Raw genomic sequence first — 12,944 nt, 5'->3', positions numbered from 1 at the left:
GAGCAAAAAAAAAACAGAACGGCATCGTAATAATTTGTAAACCAAAACCCCAATTTGAACGCTACAGATGTCTCATGGTCTGAGAAACAGCACCGTAGCTCGGTCACCTTCCACGGCAGATGTCTCATGGTCTGAGTAACAGCACCGTAGCTCGGTCACCTTCCACGGCAGATGTCTCATGTTCTGAGTAACAGCACCGTAGCTCGGTCACCTTCCACGGCAGATGTCTCATGGTCTGAGAAACAGCACCGTAGCTCGGTCACCTTCCACGGCAGATGTCTCGTGGTCTGAGAAACAGCACCGACTCAGCTGGAAACAGCACCATTGTCGGTCACCTTCCACGGCAGATGTCTCATGGTCTGAGTAACAGCACCGTAGCTCGGTCACCTTCCACGGCAGATGTCTCATGGTCTGAGAAACAGCACCGTAGCTCGGTCACCTTCCACGGCAGATGTCTCATGGTCTGAGAAACAGCACCGTAGCTCGGTCACCTTCCACGGCAGATGTCTCATGGTCTGAGAAACAGCACCGTAGCTCGGTCACCTTCCACGGCAGATGTCTCATGGTCTGAGTAACAGCACCGTAGCTCGGTCACCTTCCACGGCAGATGTCTCATGGTCTGAGAAACAGCACCGTAGCTCCACGGCAGATGTCTCGGGTTCGGTCACCTTCCACGGCAGATGTCTCATGGTCTGAGTAACAGCACCGTAGCTCGGTCACCTTCCACGGCAGATGTCTCATGGTCTGACAAACAGCACCGTAGCTCGGTCACCTTCCCCGGCAGATGTCTCATGGTCTGACAAACAGCACCGTAGCTCGGTCACCTTCCACGGCAGATGTCTCATGGTCTGAGTAACAGCACCGTAGCTCGGTCACCTTCCACAGCAGATGTCTCATGGTCTGAGTAACAGCACCGTAGCTCGGTCACCTTCCACGGCAGATGTCTCATGGTCAGATGCGGAAGACCGAGACACTCGGCGGATTTGAGACGCCCGATGACACTCGACGGATTTGAGACGCCCGATGACACTCGACGGATTTGAGACGCCCGATGACACTCGACGGATTTGAGACGCCCGATGACACTCGACGGATTTGAGACGCCCGATGACACTCGGCGGATTTGAGACGCCCGATGACACTCGGCGGATTTGAGACGCCCGATGACACTCGACGGATTTGAGACGCCCGATGACACTCGACGGATTTGAGACGCCCGATGACACTCGACGGATTTGAGACGCCCGATGACACTCGGCGGATTTGAGACGCCCGATGACACTCGGCGGATTTGAGACGCCCGATGACACTCGACGGATTTGAGACGCCCGATGACACTCGACGGATTTGAGACGCCCGATGACACTCGACGGATTTGAGACGCCCGATGACACTCGACGGATTTGAGACGCCCGATGACACTCGGCGGATTTGAGACGCCCGATGACACTCGACGGATTTGAGACGCCCGATGACACTCGACGGATTTGAGACGCCCGATGACACTCGACGGATTTGAGACGCCCGATGACACTCGATGGATTTGAGACGCCCGATGACACTCGACGGATTTGAGACGCCCGATGACACTCGACGGATTTGAGACGCCGATGACACTCGACGGATTTGAGACGCCCGATGACACTCGACGGATTTGAGACGCCCGATGACACTCGACGGATTTGAGACGCCCGATGACACTCGATGGATTTGAGACGCCCGTTGACACTCGATTGATTTGAGACGCCCGATGACACTCGATTGATTTGAGACGCCCGATGACACTCGACGGATTTGAGACGCCCGATGACACTCGACGGATTTGAGACGCCCGATGACACTCGATGGATTTGAGACGCCCGTTGACACTCGATTGATTTGAGACGCCCGATGACACTCGGCGGATTTGAGACGCCCGATGACACTCGGCGGATTTGAGACGCCCGATGACACTCGACGGATTTGAGACGCCCGATGACACTCGACGGATTTGAGACGCCCGATGACACTCGACGGATTTGAGACGCCCGATGACACTCGACGGATTTGAGACGCCCGATGACACTCGATGGATTTGAGACGCCCGATGACACTCTACGGATTTGAGACGCCCGATGACACTCTACGGATTTGAGACGCCCGATGACACTCTACGGATTTGAGACGCCCGATGACACTCGATGGATTTGAGACGCCCAATGACACTCGATGGATTTGAGACGCCCGATGACACTCGGCGGATTTGAGACGCTCGATGACACTCGACGGATTTGAGACGCCCGATGACATCTCTAGTTTAAACAGACGGATTTTGATGCGTTGTTATTGTTATTGTGTTAAAGATTAAAGATTTACCCAGAAAGACTCACGGCTGTAATCGCTGCCAAAGATTATACTCTAACACATATTGACTCAGGTGAAAAAAATTGATTTTTTATCTTTTGCAAACATTACTAAAAAAAAACATGTTTGCTTGTTTTTTCAGTTTGTCATTATGGGGTATTGTGTGTAGATGGGTGAGAAAATAAAATATAATTTAATAATAGTTTTAAATCAGGCTGTAACAGAACAACATTATATCCAAGGGTATGAAGGCTCTGTATATACACTATAAACACAAGTTAGAAACCCCATACAAACACAGACAGTGTGTTCACTGGTAAACATCACACAATCCCATTGATCTTCTAATCTGCCTAATGCATGCTCACACACACACACACACACACACACACACACACACACACACACACACACACACCCTGCGGAATGTTGCGTAACACTAACTCCTATGTCTGTGATGTCCTAAGTGATGTAAAACTCAACTACGGACAAACAAAACTTGAGGTGTGGAGAGACAAATAAAACCACATCAGTCAGCTACATCAGTCAGCTACATCGGTCGGCTACATCGGTCGGCTACATCGCTACATCGGTCGGCTACATCGGTCGGCTACATGAGTCAGCTACAACAGTCATTTACAATAGTCAGCTATATCAGTTGGCTACATCAGTCGGCTACATCAGTCGGCTACATCGGTCGGCTACATCGGTCGGCTACATCGGTCGGCTACATCGGTCGGCTACATCGGTCGGCTACATCAGTCGGCTCCATCAGTCGGCTCCATCAGTCGGCTACATCAGTCAGCTACATCAGTCGGCTACATCAGTCGGCTACAACAGTCGGCTACATCAGTCGGCTACATCAGTCGGCTCCATCAGTCGGCTCCATCAGTCGGCTACATCAGTCAGCTGCATCGGTCGGCTACATCAGTCAGCTACATCAGTCGGCTACATCAGTCAGGTACATCAGTCAGCTACATCAGTCGGCTACATCAGTCATTTACATCAGTCGGCTACATCAGTCGGCTGCATCAGTCGGCTACATCAGTCGGCTACAACAGTCGGCTGCATCAGTCGGCTCCATCAGTCGGCTGCATCAGTCGGCTCCATCAGTCGGCTGCATCAGTCGGCTACATCAGTCGGCTACATCAGTCGGCTACATCAGTCGGCTACATCAGTCGGCTGCATCAGTCGGCTCCATCAGTCGGCTGCATCAGTCGGCTACATCAGTCGGCTACATCAGTCGGCTACATCAGTCATTTACAATAGTCAGCTATATCAGTCAGCTCCATCAGTCAGCTACATCAGTCGGCTATATCAGTCGGCTCCATCGGTCGGCTCCATCAGTCGGCTCCATCGGTCGGCTACATCAGTCGGCTACATCAGTCGGCTACATCGGTCGGCTACATCGGTCGGCTACATCGGTCGGCTACATCGGTCGGCTACATCGGTCAGCTACATCAGTCAGCTACATCAGTCAGCTACAACAGTCGGCTACATCAGTCGGCTCCATCAGTCGGCTACATCAGTCGGCTACATCAGTCGGCTACATCAGTCGGCTACATCAGTCGGCTACAACAGTCGGCTACATCAGTCGGCTATATCAGTCGGCTCCATCGGTCGGCTACATCGGTCGGCTACATCGGTCGGCTACATCGGTCGGCTACATCGGTCGGCTACATCGGTCGGCTACATCAGTCGGCTACATCAGTCGGCTACAACAGTCGGCTACATCAGTCGGCTATATCAGTCGGCTCCATCAGTCGGCTACATCAGTCGGCTACATCAGTCGGCTCCATCAGTCGGCTCCATCAGTCGGCTACAACAGTCGGCTACATCAGTCGGCTACAACAGTCAGCTACAACAGTAATTTACGACAGTCAGCTACGACAGTCAGCTACGACAGTCAGTTACGACAGTCAGCTACAATAGTCAGCTACAACAGTCATTTACAATAGTCAGCTACAACAGTCATTTACAATAGTCAGCTACAATAGTCAGCTACAACAGTCAGCTACAATAGTCAGCTACAACAGTCATTTACAATAGTCAGCTACATCAGTCAGCTACAATAGTAAGCTACAATAGTAAGCTACAATAGTAAGCTACAATAGTCAGCTACAATAGTAAGCTACAATAGTAAGCTACAATAGTCAACTACAATAGTCAACTACAATAGTCAGCTACAACAGTCAGCTACAATAGTCAGCTACAACGGTCAGATACAACAGTCAACTACAATAGTCAACTACAATAGTCAACTACAATAGTCAACTACAATAGTCAGCTACAACAGTCAGCTACAATAGTTAGCTACAACGGTCAGCTACAACAGTCAGCTACAATAGTCAGCTACAATAGTCAGCTACAATAGTCAGCTACAATAGTCAGCAAGCCTAGTGGTTCGAGACAGGTAGCCTAGTGGTTAGAGGCAGATAGTCTAGTGGTTAGAGGCATGTAGCCTAGTGGTTAGAGACAGGTAGCCTAGTGGTTAGAGGCAGGTAGCCTAGTGGTTAGAGGCATGTAGCCTCGTGGTTAGAGACAGGTAGCCTAGTGGTTAGAGACAGGTAGCCTAGTGGTTAGAGGCAGGTAGCCTAGTGGTTAGAGGCAGGTAGCCTAGTGGTTAGAGGCAGGTAGCCTAGCGGTTAGAGGCAGGTAGCCTAGTGGTTAGAGGCAGGTAGCCTAGTGGTTAGAGCAGTTAGCCTAGTGGTTAGAGCAGGTAGCCTAGTGGTTAGAGCAGGTAGCCTAGTGGTTAGAGCAGGTAGCCTAGTGGTTAGAGCCAGGTAGCCTAGTGGTTAGAGCAGGTAACCTAGTGGTTAGAGCAGGTAGCCTAGTGGTCAGAGGCAGGTAGCCTAGTGGTTAGAGCAGGTAGCCTAGTGGTTAGAGCAGGTAGCCTAGTGGTTAGAGCAGGTAGCCTAGTGGTTAGAGCAGGTAGCCTAGTAGTTAGAGCAGGTAGCCTAGTGGTTAGAGCAGGTAGCCTAGTGGTCAGAGGCAGGTACCCTAGTGGTTAGAGCAGGTAGCCTAGTGGTTAGAGCAGGTAGCCTAGTGGTTAGAGCCTAGTGGTTAGAGCAGGTAGCCTAGTGGTTAGAGCAGGTAGGCTAGTGGTTAGAGCAGGTAGGCTAGTGGTTAGAGCCTAGTGGTTAGAGCAGGTAGCCAAGTGGTTAGAGCCTAGTGGTTAGAGCAGGTAGCCTAGTGGTTAGAGCCTAGTGGTTAGAGCAGGTAGCCTAGTGGTTAGAGCAGGTAGGCTAGTGGTTAGAGCAGGTAGGCTAGTGGTTAGAGCAGGTAGGCTAGTGGTTAGAGCAGGTAGGCTAGTGGTTAGAGCAGGTAGGCTAGTGGTTAGAGCAGGTAGCCTAGTAGTTAGAGCAGGTAGTCTAGTGGTTAGAGGCAGGTAGCCTAGTGGTTAGAGCGTTGGGCAAGTAACTGAAAGGTTGCTAGAACGAATCCCCGAGCTGACAAGGTAAAAATGAACAGGAAGTTAACCCATTGTTCCTCGGCCGGTCATTGTAAATAAGAATGTGTTCTTTAACTGACTTGTTAAATTGAAAATAAAAATATTTTAAATACTGACATTAACAAAAAACTAAAGAGCTAGAACCAAAGTCTTATCTCTCAGTAAACACAGACACACACCTCGCAGTGATGTTTCCAGTGACTGCACACACACACACACACACACACACACACACACACACACACACACACACACACAAACACACACACACACACACACATTCTGCTAAATGTGAATGTTTGTGTGACCTAGTGGAGAGAGGAATTCCCTTTTGCCCTGAGCTGTGTAGTGACTCTCTCTACTCCAGACACACAGTTGGCTGAGAGAGCTCAACCCAGGACAACCCCGACACACACGGAGGGAGTAGCAGAGAGAGAGAGAGAGAGAGAGAGAGAGAGAGAGAGAGAGAGAGAGAGAGAGAGAGAGAGAGAGAGAGAGAGAAAGAGAAAGACGAAAGACAGAGAGAGAGAGGAGAGAGATAGAGAGAGAGATAAAGAGAGAGGAGAGAGAGATAAAGAGAGAGGAGAGAGAGAGACAGAGATAGGAAGAGAGAGAGAGATAAAGAGAGAGGAGAGAGAGATAAAGAGAGAGGAGAGAGGGAGAGAAAGTGAGAGAGATAAAGAGAGAGAGATAAAGAGAGAGGAGAGAGAGAGAGAAAGACGAAAGACAGAGAGAGAGAGAGAGAGAGCGAGAGAGCGAGCGGGAGAGAGAGAGAACGACGAAAGACAGAGAGAGAGACAGAGAGAGAGAGAGGAGAGAGAGAAAGAGATAAAGAGAGAGGAGAGAGAGGGAGAGAAAGTGAGAGAGCTGGTGGGTGGGTGGGTGGGTGGGTGGGTGGGTGGGTGGGTGAGTGAGTGAGTGAGTGAGTGAGTGAGTGAGTGAGTGAGTGAGTGAGTGAGTGAGTGAGTGAGTGAGTGAGTGAGTGAGTGTGGGTAAAGAAAATAGATTCTCAGGCTAGTGGAGAGACACCCACCTTGACACTGGAATCCCTGCTTGCCAAATCCCCTACAAAACAAATACATAGAAAAAACATTAGTCAAAACACACACTTGGATAACTGAGACAACAAACGAAGACAGATGGATGGATGTTGCATAACTAAAAACGAGCGTCAACATGTCACTCAACACCCCGGGACATTCTGGTTTGTGTTTTTTAAATGAGAAACAATCACCACCACCCAACACACAACAAATCAAATCAAATTCATGTATATAGCTCTTTGTACATCAGCTGATATCTCAAAGTCATCATCAGCTGGTATCTCCACCTCTCCTGCCGTCTCTAGAGAGTTAGAGCATGATGCAGTCTAGCCTGATGCAGGGGTGAGGTACTGGACAGACTATAGCCTAGCCTGATGCTACAGGGGTGAGATACTGGACAGCCTATAGTCTAGCCTGATGCTACAGGGGTGAGATACTGGACAGCCTATAGCCTGATGCAGGGGTGAGATACTGGACAGCCTATAGCCTAGCCTGATGCTACAGGGGTGAGATACTGGACAGCCTATAGCCTAGCCTGATGCTACAGGGGTGAGATACTGGACAGCCTATAGTCTAGCCTGATGCTACAGGGGTGAGATACTGGACAGCCTATAGTCTAGCCTGATGCTACAGGGGTGAGATACTGGACAGCCTATAGTCTAGCCTGATGCAGGGGTGAGATACTGGACAGCCTATAGCCTGATGCTACAGGGGTGAGATACTGGACAGCCTATAGTCTAGCCTGATGCTACAGCGGTGAGATACTGGACAGCCTATAGTCTAGCCTGATGCTGTAGGGGTGAGATACTGGACAGCCTATAGTCTAGCCTGATGCTACAGGGGTGAGATACTGGACAGCCTATAGTCTAGCCAGATGCTGCAGGGGTGAGATACTGGACAGCCTATAGTCTAGCCTGATGCAGGGGTGAGATACTGGACAGCCTATAGCCTGATGCAGGGGTGAGATACTGGACAGCCTATAGTCTAGCCTGATGCAGGGGTGAGATACTGGACAGCCTATAGTCTAGCCTGATGCTACAGGGGTGAGATACTGGACAGCCTATAGTCTAGCCTGATGCTGCAGGGGTGAGATACTGGACAGACTATAGCCTGATGCTGCAGGGGTGAGATACTGGACAGCCTATAGTCTAGCCTGATGCAGGGGTGAGGTACTGGACAGCCTATAGAATGATGCTGCAGGGGTGAGATACTGGACAGACTATAGCCTGATGCTGCAGGGGTGAGATACTGGACAGACTATAGCCTGATGCTGCAGGGGTGAGATACTGGACAGCCTATAGTCTAGCCTGATGCTACAGGGGTGAGAAACTGGACAGCCTATAGAATGATGCTGCAGGGGTGAGATACTGGACAGACTATAGCCTGATGCTGCAGGGGTGAGATACTGGACAGCCTATAGTCTAGCCTGATGCTACAGGGGTGAGAAACTGGACAGCCTATAGTATAGCCTGATGCTGGGGTGAGATACTGGACAGCCTATAGTCTAGCCTGATGCTGTAGGGGTGAGATACTGGACAGCCTATAGCCTGATGCTACAGGGGTGAGATACTGGACAGCCTATAGTCTAGCCTGATGCTACAGGGGTGAGATACTGGACAGCCTATAGTCTAGCCTGATGCTACAGGGGTGAGATACTGGACAGCCTATAGCCTAGCCTGATGCTGGGGTGAGATACTGGACAGCCTATAGTCTAGCCAGATGCTGCAGAGATGAGGTACTGGACAGCCTATAGTCTAGCCTAATGCAGGGGTGAGATACTGGACAGCCTATAGTCTAGCCTGATGCTACAGGGGTGAGATACTGGACAGCCTATAGTCTAGCCTGATTCTACAGGGGTGAGATACTGGACAGCCTATAGTCTAGCTTGATGCAGGGGTGAGATACTGGACAGCCTATAGCCTAGCCTGATGCAGGGGTGAGATACTGGACAGCCTATAGTCTAGCCTGATGCTGTAGGGGTGAGATACTGGACAGCCTATAGTCTAGCCTGATGCTACAGGGGTGAGATACTGGACAGCCTATAGCCTAGCCTGATGCAGGGGTGAGATACTGGACAGCCTATAGTCTAGCCTGATGCTACAGGGGTGAGATACTGGACAGCCTATAGTCTAGCCTGATGCAGGGGTGAGATACTGGACAGCCTATAGTCTAGCCTGATGCAGGGGTGAGATACTGGACAGCCTATAGCCTAGCCTGATGCTGGGGTGAGATACTGGACAGCCTATAGTCTAGCCTGATGCTGTAGGGGTGAGATACTGGACAGCCTATAGTCTAGCCTGATGCTACAGGGGTGAGATACTGGACAGCCTATAGTCTAGCCTGATGCTGTAGGGGTGAGATACTGGACAGCCTATAGCCTGATGCAGGGGTGAGATACTGGACAGCCTATAGTCTAGCCTGATGCTACAGGGGTGAGATACTGGACAGCCTATAGTCTAGCCTGATGCTACAGGGGTGAGATACTGGACAGCCTATAGCCTAGCCTGATGCTACAGGGGTGAGATACTGGACAGCCTATAGTCTAGCCTGATGCTACAGGGGTGAGATACTGGACAGCCTATAGTCTAGCCTGATGCTACAGGGGTGAGATACTGGACAGCCTATAGTCTAGCCTGATGCTACAGGGGTGAGATACTGGACAGCCTATAGCCTGATGCTACAGGGGTGAGATACTGGACAGCCTATAGTCTAGCCTGATGCTACAGGGGTGAGATACTGGACAGCCTATAGCCTAGCCTGATGCTACAGGGGTGAGATACTGGACAGCCTATAGTCTAGCCTGATGCAGGGGTGAGATACTGGACAGCCTATAGCCTGATGCTACAGGGGTGAGATACTGGACAGCCTATAGCCTGATGCTACAGGGGTGAGATACTGGACAGCCTATAGTCTAGCCTGATGCTACAGGGGTGAGATACTGGACAGCCTATAGTCTAGCCTGATGCAGGGGTGAGATACTGGACAGCCTATAGTCTAGCCTGATGCAGGGGTGAGATACTGGACAGCCTATAGTCTAGCCTGATGCAGGGGTGAGATACTGGACAGCCTATAGTCTAGCCTGATGCTACAGGGGTGAGATACTGGACAGCCTATAGCCTAGCCTGATGCTGTAGGGGTGAGATACTGGACAGCCTATAGTCTAGCCTGATGCTACAGGGGTGAGATACTGGACAGCCTATAGCCTGATGCTACAGGGGTGAGATACTGGACAGCCTATAGCCTAGCCTGATGCTACAGGGGTGAGATACTGGACAGCCTATAGTCTAGCCTGATGCTGCAGGGGTGAGATACTGGACAGCCTATAGCCTAGCCTGATGCTACAGGGGTGAGGTACTGGACAGCCTATAGTCTAGCCTGATGCTACAGGGGTGAGATACTGGACAGCCTATAGCCTAGCCTGATGCTACAGGGGTGAGATACTGGACAGCCTATAGTCTAGCCTGATGCTGCAGGGGTGAGATACTGGACAGCCTATAGTCTAGCCTGATGCTACAGGGGTGAGAAACTGGACAGCCTATAGCCTAGCCTGATGCTACAGGGGTGAGATACTGGACAGCCTATAGCCTAGCCTGATGCTACAGGGGTGAGATACTGGACAGCCTATAGCCTAGCCTGATGCAGGGGTGAGATACTGGACAGCCTATAGCCTAGCCTGATGCAGGGGTGAGATACTGGACAGACTATAGCCTAGCCTGATGCTACAGGGGTGAGATACTGGACAGCCTATAGTCTAGCCTGATGCTACAGGGGTGAGAAACTGGACAGCCTATAGCCTAGCCTGATGCAGGGGTGAGATACTGGACAGACTATAGTCTAGCCTGATGCTACAGGGGTGAGATACTGGACAGACTAGAGCCTAGCCTGATGCAGGGGTGAGATACTGGACAGACTATAGCCTGATGCTACAGGGGTGAGATACTGGACAGACTATAGCCTGATGCTACAGGGGTGAGAAACTGGACAGCCTATAGCCTAGCCTGATGCAGGGGTGAGATACTGGACAGACTATAGCCTGATGCAGGGGTGAGATACTGGACAGCCTATAGCCTGATGCTACAGGGGTGAGATACTGGACAGCCTATAGTCTAGCCTGATGCTACAGGGGTGAGATACTGTGGACAACCTAAACCCACTGGGCACACAGTGCGTTGTTTCCCCCGTCAACCAACGTGGAATAGACTTTGAATTGACGTCTGTGCCCAGTGTGTATCCAAGCCTGCTCTGTTCTACTCTCCCCTCTCAGACACTCCGATATCTCTCCCTCTATCTCTCCCTCTTTCCAACAGGAGCCTACAGCCCTCAGCAAAAAGGGGACAAACTCTTCATTCAAAGCCACCCCGGCGGTACCTCCCTCTATCTCTCCCTCTTTCCAACAGGAACCTACAGCCCTCATCACAAAGGGGTCAAACTCTTCATTCAAAGCCACCCCGGCGGTACCTCTCTCTTTCTCTCCCTCCCCTCCATCCATCCATCTCTCTCACCAGATGAAGTCGGTGCAGTGGCTGCAGAAGGTCGGCTGTTTGAAGAAACGAGCGATGAACTTGTGGTCCTTCACTTCGTGCACGTTCTTCTGTCGGAGAGCGCCCTGGCGAGCGAAGCCCCGCATCGGTTTTTCCTCCCCGTCGCTGTTGCTGTTCGCTCCGGAGTCAGCCATGGCTTTCGTTCGGTTTAGGTTTCAACGCGGAACTGTGTGTTTTTGTGCGTTGCGACAATAGTATAAGTTTTGTTTGGAGAACCGCAAATGTCCGTGTGTTGTTTCAATCAGTGTCCGTGTCTTGTGTGTGTGTTATCTCCGTTTGTAACGGGCAACTGGCTCATTAAGATCCGCAGCCGTTCCTTCTTCCAGCGCGACTCGGCTCTCGTTCTTTCCACCGGCTGACTGCTGCTTGCAAAGGCAGTACATTGGAGAGCATGAGAGAACCGCCACACACACACGCACACACACACACACACACACACACACACACACACACACACACACACACACACACACACACACACACACACACACACACACACACCCTCCCCTGTTACTAAACCTCGCCTCTTCAACTCAACATGTAACACACCTGTGTGTGTGTGTGTGTGTGTGTGTGTGTGTGTGTGTGTGTGTGTGTGTGTGTGTGTGTGTGTGTGTGTGTGTGTGTGTGTCTCTACAGGTAGGGTTTTATAACATTCCAATTATACGAAATGTGTCAACTGGTGCCCCAGATATAGCTCTATGCCCCAGACATAGCTCTATGGGGTCTGATGTCCCAGGTATTGCTCCATGGGGTCTGGTGTCCTAGGTATAGCTCTATGGGGTCTGGTGTCCTAGGTATAGCTCTATGGGGTCTGATGTCACAGGTATTGCTCTATGCCCCAGATATAGCTCTATGGGGTCTGGTGCCCCAGGTATAGCTCTATGGGGTCTGGTGCCCCAGATATAGCTCTATGTCCCAGATATAGCTCTATGCCCCAGATATAGCTCTATGGGGTCTGATGTCCCAGATATAGCTCTATGTCCCAGATATAGCTCTATGGGGTCTGGTGTCCCAGGTATAGCTCTATGGGGTTTGGTGCTCCAGGTATAGCTCTATGGGGTCTGATGTCCCAGATATAGCTCTATGGGGTCTGGTGCCCCAGATATAGCTCTATGGGTTCTGATGTCCCAGATATAGCTATATGGGGTCTGGTGTCCCAGATATAGCTCTATGGGGTCTGGTGTCCCAGATATAGCTCTATGGGTTCTGATGTCCCAGATATAGCTCTATGCCCCAGATATAGCTGTATGGGGTAAGATGTCCCAGATATAGCTCTATGTCCCAGATATAGCTCTATGGGGTAAGATGTCCCAGATATAGCTCTATGGGGTCTGATGTCCCAGATATAGCTCTATGGGGTCTGATGTCCCAGATATAGCTCTATGTCCCAGATATAGCTCTATGGGGTCTGATGCCCCAGGTATAGCTCTATGGGGTCTGGTGTCCCAGGTATAGCTTTATGGGGTCTGGTGCCCCAAATATAGCTCTATGGGGCCTGGTGTCCCAGATATAGCGCTTTGGGGCGGCAGTGTAGTCTAGTGGTTAGAGCGTTGGACTAGGTAC

General features: G+C 50.8%; 1 pseudogene; it reads right to left on the bottom strand.

The window, feature by feature from the left end:
• Positions 1-11,727, bottom strand: part of LOC135553796 (protein kinase C beta type-like) — a 115,834-nt pseudogene extending 104,107 nt beyond the window's left edge.
• Between the last annotated feature and the right edge of the window lie 1,217 nt (positions 11,728-12,944).

The sequence above is a fragment of the Oncorhynchus masou genome, chromosome 14 (genome assembly GCF_036934945.1).
Source record: "Oncorhynchus masou masou isolate Uvic2021 chromosome 14, UVic_Omas_1.1, whole genome shotgun sequence".
NCBI lineage: Eukaryota > Metazoa > Chordata > Actinopteri > Salmoniformes > Salmonidae > Oncorhynchus > Oncorhynchus masou.
The sequence above is the reverse complement of the archived record's forward strand: the minus strand, read 5'-3'. Positions and strand labels throughout refer to the sequence as shown.